Raw genomic sequence first — 20,530 nt, 5'->3', positions numbered from 1 at the left:
TTTTCCCACTTTAAATGCCTGGCTGTGCAATTTCACCAAAGCTGATACTTGGGATGGACAGGGAGGCCTGGTGTGCTGCAGTTCATGGGGTCCCTAAGAGTCAGACACGACTGAGCGACTGAACTGAACTGATACTTGAGAGTATGTAATAATTCTGCATCTTGAAACTTCCCCTGTGCTGTTTTACAAATCTCAACATGAAAAGGGAACAAAGGAAAAATCTTATTTTTAAAGTAGTATAAATAATGCAGTGTAAATGAGTTCGTAGGTTTTGTTTTTACTCTGTGAATTTGTTTATAAGAAAAGAGGCAAAAAAAACCCAGTAATAAGAGATAAAAATACTTTTCATCATTTAACCAAAACAAAACAATAAGACTTTAATAACTAAGATTGCAGAATGTTTCATAGCTGATTGGAATAAAGAAACCGGCATTTATTGAAAGTCAGTCATAGACCAGTGGTTTGTTAAAATCAGTAACCTTTCCACTATCTCTCACAGAACCGAGGACCCCTAATCAGCTTCTAGCAAGAGGACTTTGTGGGTAAGGAAGTCAAGAGTAAGAGGTTGTTCTGGAAAGCTGTTAAATTAAAATCCCAGACACATAAACCAAGGAAAAACAGCTTCTGATCTTTCTTGTTTTTTCCCTCTGATATTTTGTATTTGTGCTCACCTGTAGTTAGTAGTCTGAGTCAAATATGACATGAAGTGAAGTGAAGTGAAAGTCACTCAGTCGTGTCCGACTCTTTGAAACCCCATGGATTATACAGTCCATGGAATTCTCCAGGCCAGAATACTGGAGTGGGTAGCTTTTCCCTTCACCAGGGGATCTTCCTGACCCAGGACTCGAACCGGGGTCTCCTGAATTGCAGGTGGATTCTTTACCAACTGAGCTATCAGTTCAGTTCAGTTTTGTCTCTCAGTTGTGTCCGACTCTCTGTGACCCCATGAACTGCAGCACGCCAGGCCTCCATGTCCATCACCAACTCCCGGAGTCCACCCAAACCCATGTCAATTGAGTCAGTGATGCCATCTAACCATTTCATCCTCTGTCGTCCCCTTCTCCTCCTGCCCTCAACCTTTCCCAGCATCAGGGTCTTTTCCAATGAGTCAGCTCTTCGCATCAGGTGGCCAAAGTATTGGGAGTTTTAGCTTCAACATCAGTCCTTCCAATGAACACCTAGGACTGATCTCCTTCAGAATGGACTGGGTGGATCTCCTTGCAGTCCAAGGGACTCTCAAGAGTCTTCTCCAACACCACAGTTCAAAAGCATCAATTCTTCCGTGCTCAGCTTTCTTTATACTCTAGCTCTCATATCCATACATGACCACTGGAAAAACCATAGCCTTAACTAGACAGACTGTTGTTGGCAAAGTAATGTTTCTGCTTTTTAATATGCTGTCTAGGTTGGTCATAACTTTCCTTCCAAGGAGCAAGTGTCTTTTAATTTCATGGCTGCAATCACCATCGCAGTGATTTTGGAGCCCAGAAAAATAAAGTCAGCCACTGTTTCCACTGTTTCCCCATCTATTTTCCATGAAGTGATGGGACCAGATGCCGTGAGCTATCAGGGAGGCCCTAATATGACATCAGTACATACCGTGTATCAGGCGCAGATAGAAGGGGCTTTACACCCCAGTCATCCATCAGTCTGTGTGCTGGGCGTGGCCCGAGGCACTGTGGGCTTGAGTGTCAATGGCCCGGTTCCAAGTTACCCCAGAGATCCTGGGACATGCGTGACGGCCGGTTTGGTGCAGTGTTTGGCGGGTCCGCTCAGCTCCCAGGTGCGGTACCCTGGCTGGAGCAGCGATCTCCTCCCCAGGACAGACCCAACGAAGTGCATGTGAGAGTCAGCACCTGGGGACGTGCACCGGTGTGTTCATTAGCAACAGGATCTGAGTCAGGCCCAAGCAGAAGGATGGAGAAATCCTACAACAGAACCGCGTTAAGAGCGGAGATGAACACTCTTAGGTCGTGGCGCGCTGGTTTCATCGCGCTGGGAAACAGGCGGAAGCAGTCTGTGGTGTCAGAGGTCGGGAGGGGCGGGGACACTTGCAGAGGAAGGTGGATGCTCTGACAACGTTCTCCTATTTTCTGTCTCCTTGACACCCTGGCGTTTGGGCCCTGGATCCTGAAGAGCGTGCAAGTCCAGGGCAGGCGGTTCCCGGAGGCGGAACGATCTTCCCTAAGGGCACCTTAGGCGCGAACCGGGGAGCTTGGAGACCACACGCTTGACTCTCTCCTTTATCAAACCCGCACTGGCCCTAAGGCGCCCCAGCCCCAGGCAGCCAGAGAGAGTTGTAAGGACCCCTCTTCCGATCCCTGGAGGGCCCGAGCCCACCGATGGAAATTCTCCAACCCAAGCTCACTTGGTGCACCCAGCGTATCCGACCCATCCCTTCCTGCGAGATCCCGGCTAAGGGCTGGGAGCCGCCACCTGTGCCCGCTCCTTCTCTGCCCCCGCCCACCTGGGTGCTCCCCAGGACCCCGGGATGCGGCACCCCTCGCCCCCCGCGCCGGGGACCCTGTGCCCACAGGCCTCCCGCGCGCCTCCTCTCCTCGTCAGCTTCTCCTTCTGTGAGAACAAACCACGCTCACTCTCAGCACAAGGGGGTGGGCGGGGGCAGCACGGGTGGGGAGGGGCTTCTGGGGTGCCGGCAGCCTACCATTGCTTCACTAGGGTGGTTACACGGGTGTGTCGATTTTGTGTAACCTATTGAGTTGTACGCATACATCGTGCTTTTGTGCGTGCATGTTGTACTTCAACAGAAACTACTATAAAGTAGCAGAGAGGCATATTAAATGTTGGCAATTATTTCTGCCTTTGCTACCCCCTACGCCCAGCCAGGATTAATCAGCTTGAAGCTGGTCGGAGCCCCTTTGCCCCCCAGCACATCCACCCCCTTAACTGCACTGGGTGTGCCCAAGGGTCAGGGAGGAGCTGGTGACCCCAGGGCCCTCCTGTTCTCCCATGCCCAGCCACACAGAGACCCCAAATCCAGGGCAGAAGTTTCCCATCCACTCTCTGATGTGGGGACACGTCAATCTTAGGTTCAAGGTCCAAATGAAAAGGTGCTGGATTGATTTTTCAAAGACACACAGCTACGTTCACAAGACGCATGGTAAGGGGAACATCTCAAACTGGCACTGGTCTGTGGCGTTAGTCTGAGAACTAACTGTCCTTCCATTGCTGACCTCTGGGTTAATTGTATTCTGGTTGGGGAACATGACTCCTATATTATTTCGGTATTGAGGAATGTTTTGAGACCTGCTTAACTGACCCAGTATATGGTCAATTCTTGTAAATACCCGTCTTCAGATCCACCCTAAGTTTTTTAAGGGCAGTATTCGCTATAGTATAGCCGTTAGGAACTAATCATGATTAGTGAACTAATCATGTTATCCAACTCTGCACTTGGATACTAAACATGTTTAGCAAGGGAATGACTAAATATCAGTATTTCTATCAACTAGCAACAAATAAAATGAAATTAAAAGAAAAATACCATTTAAAATAGCATCAAAAAGTCAAGTCCCTGGACATATTTCTAATAAAACATATGCAAATTATTTTGCTATACAAAATTATTTTAGTATTATTATGAAAAATTTCTAAAAAATCTAACTAAATGAAGAAATATATCACATTCATTGAGCAGAACTCAATTGTAAAGACAGTCATTTTTCTCTGACTGGTTTTTTAAATCAATCCCAATCCCAATAACTATTTCAAAGTAAATGTATGTGTGTACGCATGTGTGTTTAACTTGTACAAATCACATAAAAACTACTTTTTTCAAAATGAGCACACACTTTAAAAGAGGAAATCCAAATGGCTTATAAATGCATAAAACATGTCAAATACAAACTGAACAGAATGAGATGCCTTACATTCACATCGCCAAGAATTAAAATTTCTGACAGTTTAAGTGAGCCACTGGAATCCTCTCACTTCTGTGCAGGGTGGATTATAAACTGGGAAAACTACTCTGGAAAATAATTCAATTATTATTCAGGTTCAACTTTTAGGAGTATTGAACCAGGAATTCTCCTAGAGAAATGTACTCACATTCACATGGAGACACTTATAAGAATGCTGGAGGTGGCTTTACTGGTGAACCCCAAAGATCAACAACAGCAGAATGGGAACCCCTTCAGTGGCATGCTGCTGCTGCTGCTGCTGCTCAGCCGCTTCAGTCGTGTCCGACTCTGTGCGACCCCACAGACGGCAGCCCACCAGGCTCCTCTGTCCATGGGATTTCCAGGCAAGAGTGCTGGAGTGGGTTGCCATTTCCTTCTCCGACTACACAGCAACAGAGACGGACAAATTGTTGCTGTATTCACAACATGCATGAAACTCTGCAACATAAGTTGAGCAAACGAAGCCAAATTTAAAAGACTACATTTTGACATTATTTCATTTACATAAATCTCAGAATCAGCCTAAAGAAAGCTGGAATAAGCTGGAAGGGGTAGAACAACAGAGACAAGCAAAGACACTCTCCCCGAACCACAAGCGCTCTTACCTGCGGGGACAGGAGAGGCAGGGCTGGGCCTGGGGGCCACGTGCTGTAGAGGCAGCTTCCTGAGCACGGCCAGTTCTACCTCTTGACCTGCGTCACCTGGGTGCATGCTGTATAACTGTCCAATTAGCCTCATAATCTGTGGGTTATATGTCACAAAAAAAAAGCAAATGAAGTAATGTCAAGTGTTCCAACAGATGAACACAACTCAAAATACTTGACAAGCAGCTTTAATTATAATTTCACAGTTGATTTGAAAATCCCTTGAAGAGCCTTCTCATGCAAGAACAGTGGACGGACATACATTCCAAGGAAGGAGGAGGGGAGTGAAAATCCTCCCACTGCCCGGGTCCAGCTCACAACCGGCGGTCACGTCCTCTCCAGGCCGTCCGGTGACCTCCATGATGCTGGACGCACAGCTGGAATGCTGCGTGGCCGATGCAGCCGTGACCGCAGAGGGCGGGGAGAAGACGGTCAGCAAGGAGCAGGAGGAGGGCGTGAGGCCGGCTCTGAGGGCGTTGGCCAGCTCCGCAGGGCGGCCTCAAGACAGGAGAGCAGAGCCTGTCCTCCGAGTGGCCACCAGGGGGTGCTGTGCAGGGCCAGCTGAAAGTCTTCAGTTCTCTTGATTTTCATCAGAAGTCTCTAGTTGGACAAAACAGGGATGGGCGGGCGGCGACAAGCTTGCCATGCACTTGCTGCGTTCATTGAGGGTACAAACCAACAAATTTAGTGTTCTTTTAGGCACATACATATCTCGACACATCTTTAAAAACGCCAGCCTTGAGTCACAGTCATCTGAAATGCCAAGTGGCCGTATGAAAAGCTGAGCACACCCATCTCTGAGCTCCAGAGTGAAACAGACTCTCTTAAGAGCTGGGAAAAGCACAAATCAGATGTTCAAGCAAGGGAAACTGATGACAGAAGGCGCTCGAAGGACATGGTCATTGAAAATGAATCAGATTCCAGACCAGACCCATGGGAAAGCGGGCACGCCCACGAGTCCGTCATCTTGTGCTACATCATCTTGTGCTAAAAGGACAGTGTCAGCCCGTGAACACACGGGGTGCACCCGTTTCTTCCAACCTGAGGTCGTTGAAGCGCCTCCTCGTCACCCTCTCCCCTCGGGGGCACGTGTGGGCACCATAGAAACTGCTTCGGTCTGAGTCGTCCTGGCCGGCTCATCCTGTAAGAATAAGGGGGCTGTCCGTCCTCTAAGGGGTTTCCTGCTGACCGAATTATTCCTCCTCTCACACAGCCTGAAAGAGGAACTGGGTTCCTCTTAGACTGGTCTCCGCTTTCAAATAAGTCGGCCATCCAGAAACCCCACAAAAATCTTGATTTTCTTTTCCTCTTCAAAAGTAATTTTGCATTCACCTGTTTTCTGATTCAGTTCAAGCAACTAAATAAGAATCATTATACCCTTGATCAGCCTGAAGCCTGGGAGTGTTAGAGATCTCACAGTGGTGTTTTGTGAACATGGTGACTGGGATCACTATGAGCACAGTATCTCCATATTAGAGTGCTCTCTGGACAATACGCTATTTTACTTTAGATAATTATTCTCTAATATAAACAACATTTACAATAGTCCATGAGCATGCAAACATTTTCAACTTAAATAATTTTTAAACCAAGTACAAAACTGTTTACTACAGTTAAAAGACAAATGTGAAAACAACTTGATACCTGTTTAAATAATTGCTTAACATGTTTGTGTAATAATTTATTTTTAACTTGTTAAAACAATAAGTGAGTCAAAATCACTTTATAAATAGTAATGTTTTCTTATAAATAGCCCAAGAATTTTAGGTGAGACAGTAATTTCACAACGATGAATAATTTTGGAGACTGAGATGTGTTTGCAGGTGACTGGACCCTCCCAGGAAATTCTTAATCAGCTACACTCTCATGCTCAAGTTTCTTGAGAAACTTAAGTGACTAAGGCCACAGGAACAGGAAAAATAACCTCTGAAGTTTCTGTTCGTCCTTTTCTTTTCTGTCAGATAAGAGATGAGAGCGTGGTAAGCTCTCAGCTCTGTCCTCCAGGGGCGGAGACTCATCACAACACACCCACGGCTGACCACCGGGAAGCGCAAGTGTTAACAGTCTTTCTGGTCCAGTCAAGCTCAGTTCCCGTTGCTAGGGTAGCTGCAATATCCGTGAAATTAACTGTGCCTGTGAAGCAGCTCTGTCCAGGCTTTCCTCTGACCTCAGCTCCTTCTCCTCATCTCGTGGGCCTTCCTTCCGGGCCTCGGGTGAGAAGCCCCTTTCTGCAGGGTCTTCGTCCTGCTCCGACCTCTTTCTGGAGTGCCAGTGACCCTAGTTCTGGTCTCTCTTCTCACCGCCTCTCCCCGAGGCAGTTCCTGGTGTCTCCTCTCGTCCCAAGTCGCTTTCTTTCGCGTCCAGCATCTGTTGCCATCAGAAACGATCCTGGCTAGGAGGGGACCGGCATATCACGGGAACAGAGCTCCAGCCAGGATCCAGACAGCACCAGGATCGCAGCAGACGCTCAGCCAGTGTTGCCGGGTAGATGCACGAACAAGGGAACAAAGGTTCTATCCCAGACAAAGCGCGCTGTGTGGGCTGGTGCTGTGATGCTGGCTTGTGAAGTTTCTCAGTCCGTGGTAAGTGGGACCAAAGGCTGATCAGATGGAAAGGACAGAATGACGTTAGTGTAAATGGAAGTGGAGCCTTTGCAGCAACAGGGATGAACCTGGAGATGATCGTACCAAGTGACCTAAGTCAGGCAAAGACAGGTGTCATGCGGTATCACTTACATGTGGAACAAACATGTGACACAAATGACCACATGTGCTGAATGGGAACAGACTCACACACACAGAGATGAACTCCTGGCTTCCAAAGGGGAAGGGAGTGTGTGTGTGAGTCGCTCAGTCGCGTCTGACTCTTTCCGACCCCGTGGACTGCAGCCCACCAGGCTCCTCTATCCATGGAATTCTCCAGGCAAGAATATTGGGGTGGGTTGCCATTTCCTTCTCCAGGGGACCTTCCCAACTCACGGATCAAACCGAGGTCTCCCCCATTGCAGGCAGATGCTTTACCATCTGAGCTACTAGAGAAGCCCCAAAGGGGAAAGGAGGGGGATGGGTAAACTAGGAATTTGGGATTAATATATACACACTACGCTGTAAAATGGATAAGCAGCAAGGACCTACTGTGTAACACAGAGAACTACAGTCAATATTCTGTAATAACCTTTAAGGGAAATTGCGGGGCTTCCCTGGCAGCTCAGACGGTAAAGAATCTGTCTGCCAATGCCTGTCAATGCAGGAGGCCTGGGTTCAATCCCTGGGTGGGGAAGATCCCCTGGAGAAGAAAATGGCAACCCACTCCAGTATTCTTGCTTGGAGAATCCCATGGATAGAGGAGTCTGGCAGGCTATAGTCCATGGGGTCGCAAAGAGAGACGATTCAGTAACTAAACAACACGATAAGGGAAAATAATCTGAAAAATTATATATATAGATATGTAAAGCTGAATCATTTTGCTGCGTACCTGAAACTAACACTGTAAACCAACTATACTTTAATAAAGAAGAAATCCACTTTTAAAGGAGTAATTAAAAAAATCAATAGAAGTGGAGCCCAAAGAAGACAAGTTCCAGTCCCACTACAAGCATCTATTACATAAGATAGAAAATGATGCAGACGGCAGACGTGCTGAAGAGGCCGCAGTGGGGATTTGAGTGGTGACTGAGAAGTCTCGCTATCACTCAGAGGGCAGGATGATGGGAAAGAATGGTGAGCTGGTCGTAGCAGTGGCCTCACGTGTGGCTCACTTGAGTCAGACGTCTCTCAGGGTGTGCTGCGGGGCTCTGCCCTGGGTGACGTTCTGTCTCACCCTCTCACAGACAGCTTAAAGGGAGGCTTAGAAGAACACGGACAACAAACTTGCCAAACATCCCCTGCAAGGGGATGAGCGCATCGAGATTCAAAAGAACTCTTACCGGCTGAAAGGTCATCTCAAACCGACATGAAGAGTGTCATTAAGAGAGTGACCTTTTAAATTTAGACGTTAAGGGATCCGCTTTGCAAATATCATAGGTGAGAGACCTGTTGGAGTAGCAGTTCATGTGGGGAAAAAAAAAACCCCTGTAATTTTCACTGACCACAAACTCAATATTCATCAGTAGGGTTCGGAAGGTCTGCGTATTAGTAGAAGCAGATGGTCCACCTTCAACAAGGGGGGAGTTTCGTGGGCCCACGCCCTGGCCTGATCGCTCTAGAGAACGGGTTTCACAGCTTTCAGCTGTGGGGGCCACAGATATCAGGCGGGATGAAGGCGACGCTCTGCAGGGGACTTTGGGAGGAACTGGCTGCCTTCAGTTAAGAGAGGAAGACTGAGTCGGGCAGGGAGGAGGCCGATGGGCTTGCGTCAGTACGGCGGCTCATGAGGAAGCCCCGTGATGCCTGGCTTTCAGCCCCGCGCTGCCTCTCCCGGGAGGACTCCTCACACCCTCAGGGTACCAGCTGCTCCGTCTATAAGCTAAGGGTAACAGTGGCAGCCTCTGAGGTCGGGATGGATTCAGTGAAACGTCCCCAAATGCTGGCACCTAAATACAGAGCAGGTGCAGGAGGGGTCACTGGAGCGCATGGACCGGATGTTGTCCTTGAGGCTTAGAACAGGGGCGGAGGCGTGCTCAGGGAGAGCTCACAGGAAACGGGAGCACTCCCCTGCCTGGAGCACGAACTCACAGCCCACCCAAGCTGCGCAGGGAAGCCGCGCCCACCAGCCTGAGCCGCGTAGCCCCATCTTTCTTTATTTCCTGCTGTGCTCAGGGCGATGTCCTTTTAAAGCTTTTCACAGCCACAGCTTATCTCAGCTGGGAAGGCACCTCGCCACCTGTTACCTCCACCCCAACTGGCTGTCCCGCCACTCAGCTCGTTCTGACAGCAGCTCCCTGGGTGAGCGCGGGGCCCCCAGGCTGGGCTCAGCCCCGCGGGATGGCCCCACTGTAGACACCAGTCTCGAGTGCCAGGGCCACCTCTGCTTCCAGCCAACGGGCTACAAGTTGAGGAGTTCTCACGGCTCCCCCTCAGCCGCACGAGTCTCCAGGAGACTCTCAGAACCCAGGAAGGGGCTCTGATCACTGCGTGTGTGTGTGTGTTTCCCTCAGTCCTGTCTGACTCTTTGCGACCCCAAAGACCATAGCCCGCCAGGCTCCTCTGTCCATTGGATTTTCCAGGCAAGAATACTGGAGTGGGTTGCCATTCCCTCCTCCAGTGGATCTTCCCAACCTGGGGATCGGACCCTGGTCTCCTACACTGCAGGTGGATTCTTTACCGATTGAGCCACGAGGGAAGCCCATTCTGCTCACGATGCCTGGTTTATTGTGAAGGATGCAGCTCGAGACCAGCCAAGTGGAAGAGCCTCGCAGAACAGGGATGGGGGTGGGGGTGAAGCATGGGCCCCATCCCCTGCCCCCGGCACACATCCTCCCAGAATGCTGGTGTGTTCCCCAGCCCAGAAACGCTCCAAATCTATCACTTAGGGTTGTTTTTTCTTAAATCAAGAGACGATTAACTAAATCATCGGCCACATGACTGAACTCACTCTGCAGCTCCTTCCCTCCGCAGAGGTGGGCAGGGGGCGTGAGAGCCCCAGCCTTACAGCCTCTCCCCTGAGACCACCTGGGGTCACTCTGTCAGTGTAAACTCAAGTGTGCTTGAGGGAGCCACCTTGTGAATGATCAAAATGCTCTGGAAATTCCACAGGCTTCGGAAGCTCTGTGTCAGGAACAGGGGGCAAAGAACAAACGTGTTTTCATGACATCGAAGCTAAACCTGCTGACTTCCCAATCCTCCCAGGCTCTGACCATCCCAGTCAGACAGCGCTCCTGACGGGAGGGACTGAGAATGCAGGGCAGCATCACTTGAGAGGACTTAGACCCGCAGAGGTCCTTCCACCCACGTCCACCCATGTCCTTGACGGCAGACACCTGGTGAGTGGCGGGGTTCAGAGACTGTGGCCTGCAGCTTTCCTCCTGGCTGAGAGCTCAGTGTACCCGCGAGGCACGCGTTCTCCGCGCCGTGGGGCGGGCTTTCCCAGCCCCGCCACCTGTCATCGTCAGACAGACCACCTTCCGCGGGAGGTCCCCCTCCACCACGAGGCAGTGACCTGTTTAGCCCCCAAGCGAAACCTCTGAGGGTTCTTCCCAGGAGGTTGGCTTAGCAAGGGGGGGCTTCCCCTGCCCACCCCCAACCCCCATGTCCACAGGGTCCTGGGAGCCTTTGTACCTCCCCAAAGAGGCTCCGCAAGACCTGGGAGGTGCTCAGGAGACTCTCTGCGGACTGGCTTGGAGTAAGGGGGGAGTGGGAAGGAACCCCAAAGGGTAGTGTCAATAAACAAGGGTGCTTTCAGAGGAGGTGGCCTGGGGATCGCCCCTGCAGGTGCTGGGGGAGCAGGCAGGTGTGAAGGGGGGTGAAATGTCCTGCCTAACAGACAGCAGGAACTCGGGGTTGGAAGGGAACCCTGCCGCCCTCCGCCCAGAGAGTATAGGAGGAAGAAGAGACAGGAGGCTGGCCCCTGGCTGGAGAAGAGAGGAGAAAACAGAAACACTTCCTCTGGGAAGCCAAGGGGGTAAGACGGGGCTCTGGGTGTTGGGGGGTGTCTTCTGCTCCTGCCTGCAGCCCCCTCCCCACGCCCCTGACTACTTTCTGCGGGAGCCCCACGCCAGCAGTTGCAAACCTACCTCCTGCCATAAGGACGTGTTTATTTCCCGCAGATGAGGCCAACCAGCTGACCCAGAGGGTCCGTCCAGCCTCCAGGTGATGAGCTGCGTGTCGTGAATGGTGCTGTCGGGTCCCCCGACTCGAGGGCCAGTTACGGTTTAACCTGTTCACTTAGTAGCATCACTTTTCATCAAAAGAGGGAAGCGGAGTTCCCCCAGACTCCTGGATATGGATATTGGGCCAGACAAGTTTTCTCATCGCGGTTGCTCCGGTGAAATCCCCACTAAGTGCTCAAGTTTCATTTTAGTAGGTCTTCGACCTACCTGACTACGAAGGCTGCTTAGTGACCTTGGGGGTGAGCGTTCACCTTGCAGTTAATGTTGAACTTGGAAAGTTTCTGTAAGATGCCAACATTCAATTTTGGGGGGGAGTTCCCCCCCAAAAAGAATACAATTTCCTGTTCAATTCTAAAAAGTGAATCTGATCCTTACTCTGTAGAAACCAAACTGTCCCCTCACTGTGTAAAATGGCTTTGCAACTCCTTTTTATGACTTGTGGTCTGCGTGTTTATGCAGGAGTGCACAGAGCCCAACCTCCTTGAGTCTCATTGTGTGTGAGGCTGTGTGCAGACCCTGTGCCTCAAGAGGAACCAGATCAGGTGACCAGCGCCAAGCAGAGGTCTTGACCGGGAACTCCGTCTGTTCCTTCTGCGGCCAAACTGTTTCAAAAGCATTTTCAAGCTGTTTGAAAGGATTGACACAGAGGCAACTTTCACTGGGGTCTTTGTCCCGAGAGGAGAGGACAGGAAGCCGTTGTCTCGTCAGAGATGAAGCCCTGGACGACTTCATGAGAGTCAAGGTGTGAGCGCTGACTGAGGACCCGCGGGAGCCGAGACACATCTGTGGAGCGCAGGTGTGAGAGCAGAGGTTTGCTCCTCCAAGGAACCGCATTTGCTTTCTAAGCCCCAATCACAACTCCCTCCTGTTCCCCTTTCCAGTGTACCCACACACACCCCAAAAGTGCTGGAAGCTCGCCACATGAAGGGAAAGCACACAGATTGTTTACGCTCTGAGCTCAGCCTTCCACACGAGCTGCTGTGTTAGGGGGCTGGGATCAAGTGCACACAGGTGGTGATGGCAGGGACTGGCTAGAGCTGGAGGCCACGGAGGGGCCAGGATGCCGTCTGCTCTGCGCGGAGAGAGAGAGGCCCGGGCTGGTCTGCAGTCCACCCGCGGGGGCCTTCCTGCCTGGCCTGCCCGAAGGGCCTGTGCTCGACCAGACAGGGCAGCCTCCCCTGGGCGGCATTCCAGAAGAGTCTGCTTTGGCTTTGTAATCCCAGACTGCTGAGAGCAGGCCCCTTGTGGCAGTTTTCTCCGTGGCCCCTTGATCCTGACTCTGTCCGTCTCTGAGCTTTTCACTCAGAAGCTCATTTCCACCTGGAAGAAAGAAGAGAGCACCCAGGTCCGAGAGGCCGGCCACCCGGCCTGCCTGCCGCCCCCTGTGACGACCTGTACACGGCAGCCAAGTCCTCTTCCTCAGGCTCTGCCTCGCACAGGTCCAGACAAGCCAAACCAGTGTTACTTCCTGATTCTCCTGCTTTAATAATCAAAAAAAAGAATAAGAAGAAGAAAATTTAGTATGCATTTAGTAAGCATTCTGATGGTGGTTTAGTCGTGTCCAACTCTTGCAACCCCATGGACTCTACCCTCCAGGATCCTCTGTCCATGGGATTTCCCAGGCAAGAATACCAGAGTGGGTTGTCATTTCCTTCTCCAGGGGATCTTCCCGACCCAGGAATTGAACTCCTGCACTGCAGACAAATTCTTTACGGACTGAGCCACCAGGGAAGCCTCAGTAACCATTTTAGTATAATTTAAAATGTCATATTTAATACATGAATGCTTTCAAAAGTGCAACGCAGGGAGCTCCCTGGCGGTCCAGTGCTTAGGACTCCATGCTTTCTCTGCTGTAGCCAGGTGTTCAGTCCCTGGTCAGGGAACCAGGATCCCACAAGCCTTGTGGCAAGACCAAAAAAGTGAAAAGAAATAAACAGTAGGAAATGAAATGCAATGCTATATAGCTGTGTTATCCTCACTGTAGTACAAGATTTGTAAAACACTGTCAGCTTCTTTTCTGGGACATGAGCTAAGGGTTTATGATTGAAGTATTTTTGGTCCACCTTTCCGGTGTGACTCTTTGTATAATACCATTGTGAAATGATTTAATAGTTTACCTTTAAGGCCCAAGGGCCCAGCGTTATCTCCTACGGGCTGGGTCCCACCCGGAGGGGTTTATCTCGTTGTAAGCAGGTCAAAGGGGAGGTGAAGTTCAGGAAAGCTCCAGTTTCCCACTCCCCATGGCTAGTTTAAGACTCAAGCACGTTACTAATAGTTGATTATCGACTGATTTCAAGGAAGTAGTTAGTATCGGATTATCTTTCTGCATATTATTGGCTGTGTGGCCCTGTCCCTGAATAGATGCTGTACAGCTGACAATAAGGGGATTTTCACCTTCTTGGCAGAGAGTGTTCGCCACCTTTTTGAGCCTGTAGGCAGTTTCGCCTCTGACATTGAGTAGTTCTGGAGACCCAAGAGGATGGGTTCTTGGTGTGCTTTCTTCCATCTCCAAATGAAAGTGAAACTTGGTCCAAAAGTATGGGTTGGGGTAAAGCAGCCAAAGCGTTTGCGCGAGGAGGCAGCTGACGGTGTGCTGTGGGATTGTCAGAAGAAGAGCGACTAACCTTGCTTCCCTGGTGGCTCAGAGGTTAAAGCGTCTGCCTCCAATGCAGGAGACCCAGGTTCAATCCCTCGGTCGGGAAGATCCCCTGGAGAAGGAAACAGTAACCCACTCCAGTATTCTTGCCTGGAGAATCCCATGGACGGAGAAGCTTGGTAGGCTACAGTCCACGGAGTCGCATAGAGTCGGACACGACTGAACGACAGAACGGAACGGAACCTTGCAGAGAATTAGGCCCTTAAGGTATTTGCCTGGAAGGCAGGGTAAGAAACCCTATTCTGACTTTATTTACAGGGAAAAACTTCAGATAAAACAAACAGAGGGATGTGTTTGAGCAGCAGCCAGCAGCCTGTGACTCAGAACAAGAAGCACGCTTGGAGCTCAGAGGCCCCTCTCTGAACCCAGACAGACAGACGCTGTGGAAGCGCCAGGCAGGTCCTCGAATGCCCTGCAAAGAAAACAGAGCCGGGCGGGGGCCGTGGGCCTGGGCTGCATCCAGGCAGCAGCGGAGAGAGAGCAGAGGGCGGCAGGTCCGCTGATGGGCCCAGGCCAGGGCGAGGGGTGGACCCCATCATGGAAAAGCGGGCAAAGCAGAAGCACAAATGCCTTTTTAAAAGGGTCCCCAAGCGAGGATGTGGAGACAGGAGCTGCTGTGCTGGGGGAGGAGTGGGCAAAGCAGTGTTGTAACCATACTTTCCGGGAAACAAACTCACTCAGAAGGACAATGCAGATCGTGGAGTGCAGTTTATTACACCGGCAGGCCCAAGGCAGAGTCTCCTCTTAGCCAAGGACCCTGACTGCTTTTTGTGAAAACCTTATATACCCTCAGCATCCGTGCCCAAACCCACCTCCCGAAAATTCCCTGAAACTAGTCTTAACAAAGGAAAAAGAAAGATCCAGTCAAAGTTAACCCTTGATTCAGAAGCCTTAAGCCTAGGTAGTTAACAGTGGACAATTATCAATAGGCCTGTCATACCCCAATAAGCATAATAGAATGTATGATTCTATTTGGTTACACAGATAATTAGGGCGTTCTTTCAGGCAATGGAGAGCCCTGGGGCTCTTCCTTCTGGGGGCCTGGTTTTCCAGTTGGTTTGTCGTTTCCATAGATCCTGGGCATAGAGCTCAAAGTTCACAGTCCGGCCCAAGATGGAGTCCTGCTTTCAAGATGGAGCCTGTTCTGTTTCCTCTTTCAGCAGAAGCACAAATACCTTTTTAAAAAGGGTCCCCAAGCGAGGATGTGGGGACAGGAGCCGCTACGCTGTGGGAGGAGTGGAGAGCGTGCAGCCCCCGAGGAAGCGGCATGGAGGCGCCTCACACACACAGGAGGAGATGGAGCATCCACTCCAGCAAGTCCACTCGCAGGTACGCTCCCCGAACCACCGAGCAGAGAGCCTGGGAGAGGCACCAGTGCCCCCGGGCTCATGGCAGCAGCAGCGGCTGCTCCGTCCACAGATGGCAGGAAACCGGAGTGCGCCCCCGGCGGACAGTGGGGTCTTGCTCACGCCTAGGGAGAAGGACACCCCAACGCAGGCCACAACGCCAGTGAACCCACAGGACTTAAACTCAGTGAGAGCGGCCAGGCCAGTAAGACGGGTACTACCTGACCCCGCTTCTAAGAGGGACCCGCAGAGTCAGACTCTTAGAGACACAGAGGAGACAGCGGCTGCCAGGAGCCGGGGGAGCGGGGAATCACTGTTGTTTCATGGGGCAGAGTCTGACTCGGGGAAGATGAAGGAGTCGGGGGATGGATGGAGGCGTGCAGAGTCTGCACTTAATGACCCTGAAGTCTGCACTTCAGAATGGTTCAGGTGGTAACCTGGATGTTATGTGTATTTTATCACCATAAAAACATTAAAAAAAAAATTATCTTTAAAAACAGATTCTGTTTCCATCAGAGTGTTCCCAGGACGTGTCCTCAGCACGCTGTCTGTGGCCTACCCGTCCTGCCTCCCCTGCAAGCGCTGTCTGGGGTGGGAGGTGGGCGGCCTGGGCCACAGTCACCCCTCAACTCCCAGGTCATCTGCAAGGCTGCTCGTGTTGGTTACAGCCAGAGCGACTGTGGCCAGCGAGCGTGGACCCTCCACCACGCTTTGCAGCAGGAAATTTTGTGGCCTGGTTCCTAGAAATAAGCCCGTGGATAGGAAAGCCCCCTTCCCTTATATAAAAAGAGGTAGAAGATGGAAAATGAAGAGGCCAGCGTCAAGGGGAAGCGTGGATTCCCAGCCACCGATGAAAGCCCCGGCGCCAAACCCTTCCCAGTGTCTTCAGACCAGGCGGACAGGCCCCGCCTGGGAGGGCCGGGGCGGAAGGGGCGGGGGTCTAAAGGAACGGCCACTGGGAGGAAGTGGAGCTGGAGGACGGAGCAGAGGCCACGTCCGGGTGTCCAGCCAGGGCTCGGCTGGGCCTTCTGGAGGAAACGATGTTTAAGCTGAACCAACAGCGCACATAAACAGCTGTTCTGAAGCTGTTTCCTGTTTCCATAAGGGGTGGAGTGAAAATAGTCCGGAAATCCAGGCCCCAGCGTGGGAGGAGGGGAAGTTCTGGGGACACGAAAGCCCCTGTCGCGGGCTCGACTGTGCTCACGGTCAGCAGGGCAAGGATGGGGGTGACAGCTGTGAGGTCTCCCCCGGCCCCATTCTGTTCCTTGCCTTATGAGAGAGGTTCTGATTCAAGGTCTGCAAAAACAGCTGGGCCTCGTTTTATCTTCAACTGGGGCTTCCGTGGTGGTTCAGAGGGTAAAGAACCTGTCAGCAATGGGGGAGACCTGTGTTCAAACCCTGGGTTGGGAAGATCCCCTGGAGAAGCAGAAGGCCACCCACTCCAGTATTCTTGCCTGGGGAACCCCATGGACAGAGGAGCCTGGTGGTCCAAAGTCCACGGGGCCGCACCGAGCTTCAGGACGACTGAAGCGACTGAGCAGCAGCAACATCTTCAGTGACGGCAGGACACACGCAGTCCCCTCGCGCGAACTGCGGGTCAAGTTCCCACCAGGGGAGACGGGACTCGCCCTATCCCGCGGGCCCTCCCTGCCCCCTCCCCAAGCCCAGCCATCCTCCAGCCACGGGGTCAGCTGGGTTTGCAACATCCTTAGCAGAGCATGTTTATTAAAGTGCCAGGAGTCAGGTCACGTTCTGGGAAGACGACTGTAACAGTATTCTAGCCTTGGCGGCTACCTTACGCCACTGTGCGTGAATAACGAAGTCCTAGAAGCAGTTCCGAACACACGCAGCTCGGCCTCCAGCCCCTCCGTCTGTCCAGCCCCCTTTCTGTCCTTCCCTCCTCCCAGGCCCCTCCCGAGGCTCAGCCCGTCAGCCTGCTTCTTCGCGTTTCTCTTCAGCCTCCGTCCTCCTGTGTCTCTCTCTCTGTGATCGGGCCCCTCAGTTTGCGTCCCATTTCTGCCACTTACTACCTATGCCACCGTAGACAAGTCACGCAGCTCTGTGTCCCCAATTCCATATTTGCGCGATGAAGACAAGGGTTCCCACTTTACCCGCGTCCAGGAGTTACTATGAAAATCAAACGTAAATAGAAGTATTTAATTGACATTGATTAGCAGTGCTTCCTAAGTTGCAAAGTGCTCCCCGCGTGTGTTTTCTCACCCAGCTCTCCCGTGTCAAAGGCGGGTTTGTTTCCAATTGGGAGCTGTGAGCACCTTGAAGAACAGGCCTCTGTGTCTCTCACCACCTTAGCAGGCCACAGCCAGGTGTCGGGTCTGAGCCGGACGGGAAGGGCCGCGGTTACCCGGCTCCGGGAGGTCGTGCGCGTCCCGCTCGACGTGAATGGCACCCCCAGAGCTGGATGCCGCCCACCCTCCCCCAGGACGGGATCTCTGCCTCGACTGAAGATGCATTAATCTTCAGACCATCTCCAACCCCCAACAGCCGGTGCTCAGAGGGTGCATTTCACATGTGGCTGTGCAGAGTACACCACCGCCGTGACTCAGACGTCTGGGGCCACACGGCCTCAGGTGAGGGATGACTTGCTCAGCTCCTCAGCCCCAGGGGCGCCCCTAGGACTCCTGCCGGCATCTCCCCCACTCAGGACGCGACACATCTCCTGTCTCTGTACATTCTGAAGAAAGCAGGCAAAACTGAAACCAGATGATTGCCACCAGCTGATTGAAAGGGAAAAGCAAGAACTCTTAAAACTACAAACTGGACCGAGAACACTCATATGATGCAAATTAGCAGAATCATTTCTGTGCTTCGGCGCTTATTTGCATGGAGAAACCCAAAAGAAATCATTGTGATTCTTGAAATCTGAAATTGTTTTCTTGTGACTGCCATAACAAAGTAGCACAGGCTCCGAGACTTAAACAACAGACATTTATCGATGCAGCTCTGGAGGCTGGAGGCCCAGGCCAAGGCGGCAGGAAGGCTGGACCTTCTGAGCCCCTCTCAGCTTGCAGAGGCGCCTTCTCCACGAACCTGCGTCCTCTTCTTCTGGGCATCTGTGCCGTTTCCGCTTCTTAAAAGCACAGCAATCATATCGACTCAGGGCCCAGCCATGCAACCTCATTTTGCCTTGCTGCTGCTGTTGCTGCTAAGTCGCTTCAGTCGTGTCCAACTCTGTGCGACCCCATAGACAGAAGCCCACCAGGCTCCCCCGTCCCTGGGATTCTCCAGGCAAGAACCCTGGAGTGGGTTGCCATTTCCTTCTCCAATGTGTGAAAGTGAAAAGTGAAAGTGAAGTCGCTCAGTTGTGTCCGACCCTTAGCAACCCCACGGACTGCAGCCCACCAGGCTCCTCCGTCCATGGGATTTTCCAGGGAAGAGTACTGGAGTGGCGTGCCATTGCCGTCTCCGCATTTTGCCTCAACTACCTCTTTAAAGGCATCTCCAAATCCCGATTTCACATTCTGAGATCCTGGGGGTTGGGACTCCAACAAACAGGTTGGAGGGGACACAGTTTGTCCTGTAACAGGATCCCAATGTTTGTAGACAAGTTCTGCACAAGCAGACACAGCCTTGTCTTGCTAATTGAAAAAGCTTTTCTCCAATATGCTTTTTTTTTTTTTTATCAAACTCCTTAGACGGCTTCCTTTGAAGTATATACCATTAAGGAGGACCAGTTTTGTCAATAAATCAACTGAATTGAGAGGTAATACCTCTACAGTTTTGTCTTTAAAAAGAAAAGAACAAGGGAAGAAAGGGAACGGGTCTCAGTAATATTACACCACAGACGCTGGGAGAGCACACGCAGTGGCGCGCTGAGCTGAGGGCCACCTTCTCAAACCGTGGTCCTCATGTCTAGAAGCCAGATTCACACACGTTTGCTGTTGCTGTCAAACCGTGATCCCTGGGTTTTCACGGCATGTTTCAAAGTATTAACAAGTAGGAGTTTGGAGAGTTCCAGCTGTTGTCTCTGCAAGAATGCAAACTGCAATCTTTTCAAACAGAAGTTGGGAATGAATAGAACGTTATTAAGTAGTTCATAAAACATAGAAATATCTGTCCAAGAAATGGGCAGATTGGGAGTGGTGAGGCTGTAGCTGCCTCTGGCTTCACGGGCAGAGCTTTTGGGGACCGAGGGGCCGGCAGGATGAGAGAACCCTGCCTCCCCAGGTGTGGTGGGATCCAGTGGGTGGGGGAGAAGGCACCCACATGGCACGGGAGTGGCAGCGAGGACCCCGCAGAAGGCGGGTGTCTGAGCTTGGACCCGGGACTCCCCAGGACCTGCCGTGTCCCCAGAACCACCCCCAGGGCTGGGCATGTTAGGGGAAGCACACTGATTGAAACCGTCCACCCTGGCCAGGCACCATAGTAACCATTTGCATGAGTTGTTCTATGACAGGAGATCCTGATAAGGAATACGGAACTAATAAGCCACCACCAACTGGAAGCATTCGGGAAAGGTGGAAAGGAGACACCAGGTGTCCGTCCACGTCCCAGAATCCCCCTCGCTAGCATCCATCTCTGAGCTGATGCGTGCGCCTCCAGGAGAGACTCTGAATTAGAATGATCGGTCAAAGACCTCCTGGAAACTAACCCCATCACCATGAAACCCGAGACCGCGAGCCATGCGGCAGAGCTGTTCTCCTGGGCTCCCTCACCCTCCTGCTCTCCACCGGGCGCCCTTCCCAAGAACGTCTCTTGCTTTGTCAGCACGCGTCTCCTCGGACAATTCTCTTCCGAGTGTTAGACAAGAGCCCAGTTTCGGGCCCTGGAAGGGGTCCCCTTTCCTGCAACAGGGAGACACTTTGGTAGTCAGTTCTCCCTCCACAACCCCTGGGAGGAGGGTCCTACTGGACCTCCCGGATGCCAAGTGAGGCGGCAGCTCCCAGTGGAAGGCGGGCTCAAGTGTCGGATTCAGGAGTCCCTCCCACCCAGAACGTCAGTCAACAATCGTGTGTGTGTGTGAGTGTGTGTGTGTGTGTGCAGGTGTGCGCATGCTCAGCTGCTTCAGTCATGTCTGACTCTTTGCAGCCCCATGGAATACCCACCAGGCTTCTCTGTCCATGGGGATTTTCCAGGTAAGAGTAATGGAGTGGGCCACCATTTCCTTCTCCAGGGGATCTTCCTGACCCAAGGATCGAACCAGGGTCTCCTGAGTCTCCTGCCGGAGTCAACGATCATTC

General features: G+C 51.8%; 2 long non-coding RNA genes across 2 annotated transcripts; one reads left to right on the top strand and one right to left on the bottom strand.

The window, feature by feature from the left end:
* Window positions 1-314: 314 nt before the first annotated feature.
* LOC129543486 (uncharacterized) lies at window positions 315-5,701 on the bottom strand. The gene is made up of 3 exons (XR_008683296.2): window positions 4,827-5,701; window positions 4,526-4,661; window positions 315-4,358 (listed from the first exon to the last, which is right to left on the bottom strand). It is a non-coding gene; the product is annotated as an uncharacterized LOC129543486 (long non-coding RNA).
* Window positions 5,702-9,139: 3,438 nt separating this feature from the next.
* On the top strand, window positions 9,140-11,903 carry LOC148774234 (uncharacterized). Its single transcript, XR_016036029.1, has 3 exons — window positions 9,140-10,484; window positions 10,985-11,122; window positions 11,268-11,903. It is a non-coding gene; the product is annotated as an uncharacterized LOC148774234 (long non-coding RNA).
* The last annotated feature ends 8,627 nt before the right edge of the window (window positions 11,904-20,530 follow it).

The sequence above is a fragment of the Moschus berezovskii genome, chromosome 23, assembly GCF_049115385.1.
Source record: "Moschus berezovskii isolate FMDL1 chromosome 23, NW_MosBer_1.0, whole genome shotgun sequence".
NCBI lineage: Eukaryota > Metazoa > Chordata > Mammalia > Artiodactyla > Moschidae > Moschus > Moschus berezovskii.
The sequence above is the reverse complement of the archived record's forward strand: the minus strand, read 5'-3'. Positions and strand labels throughout refer to the sequence as shown.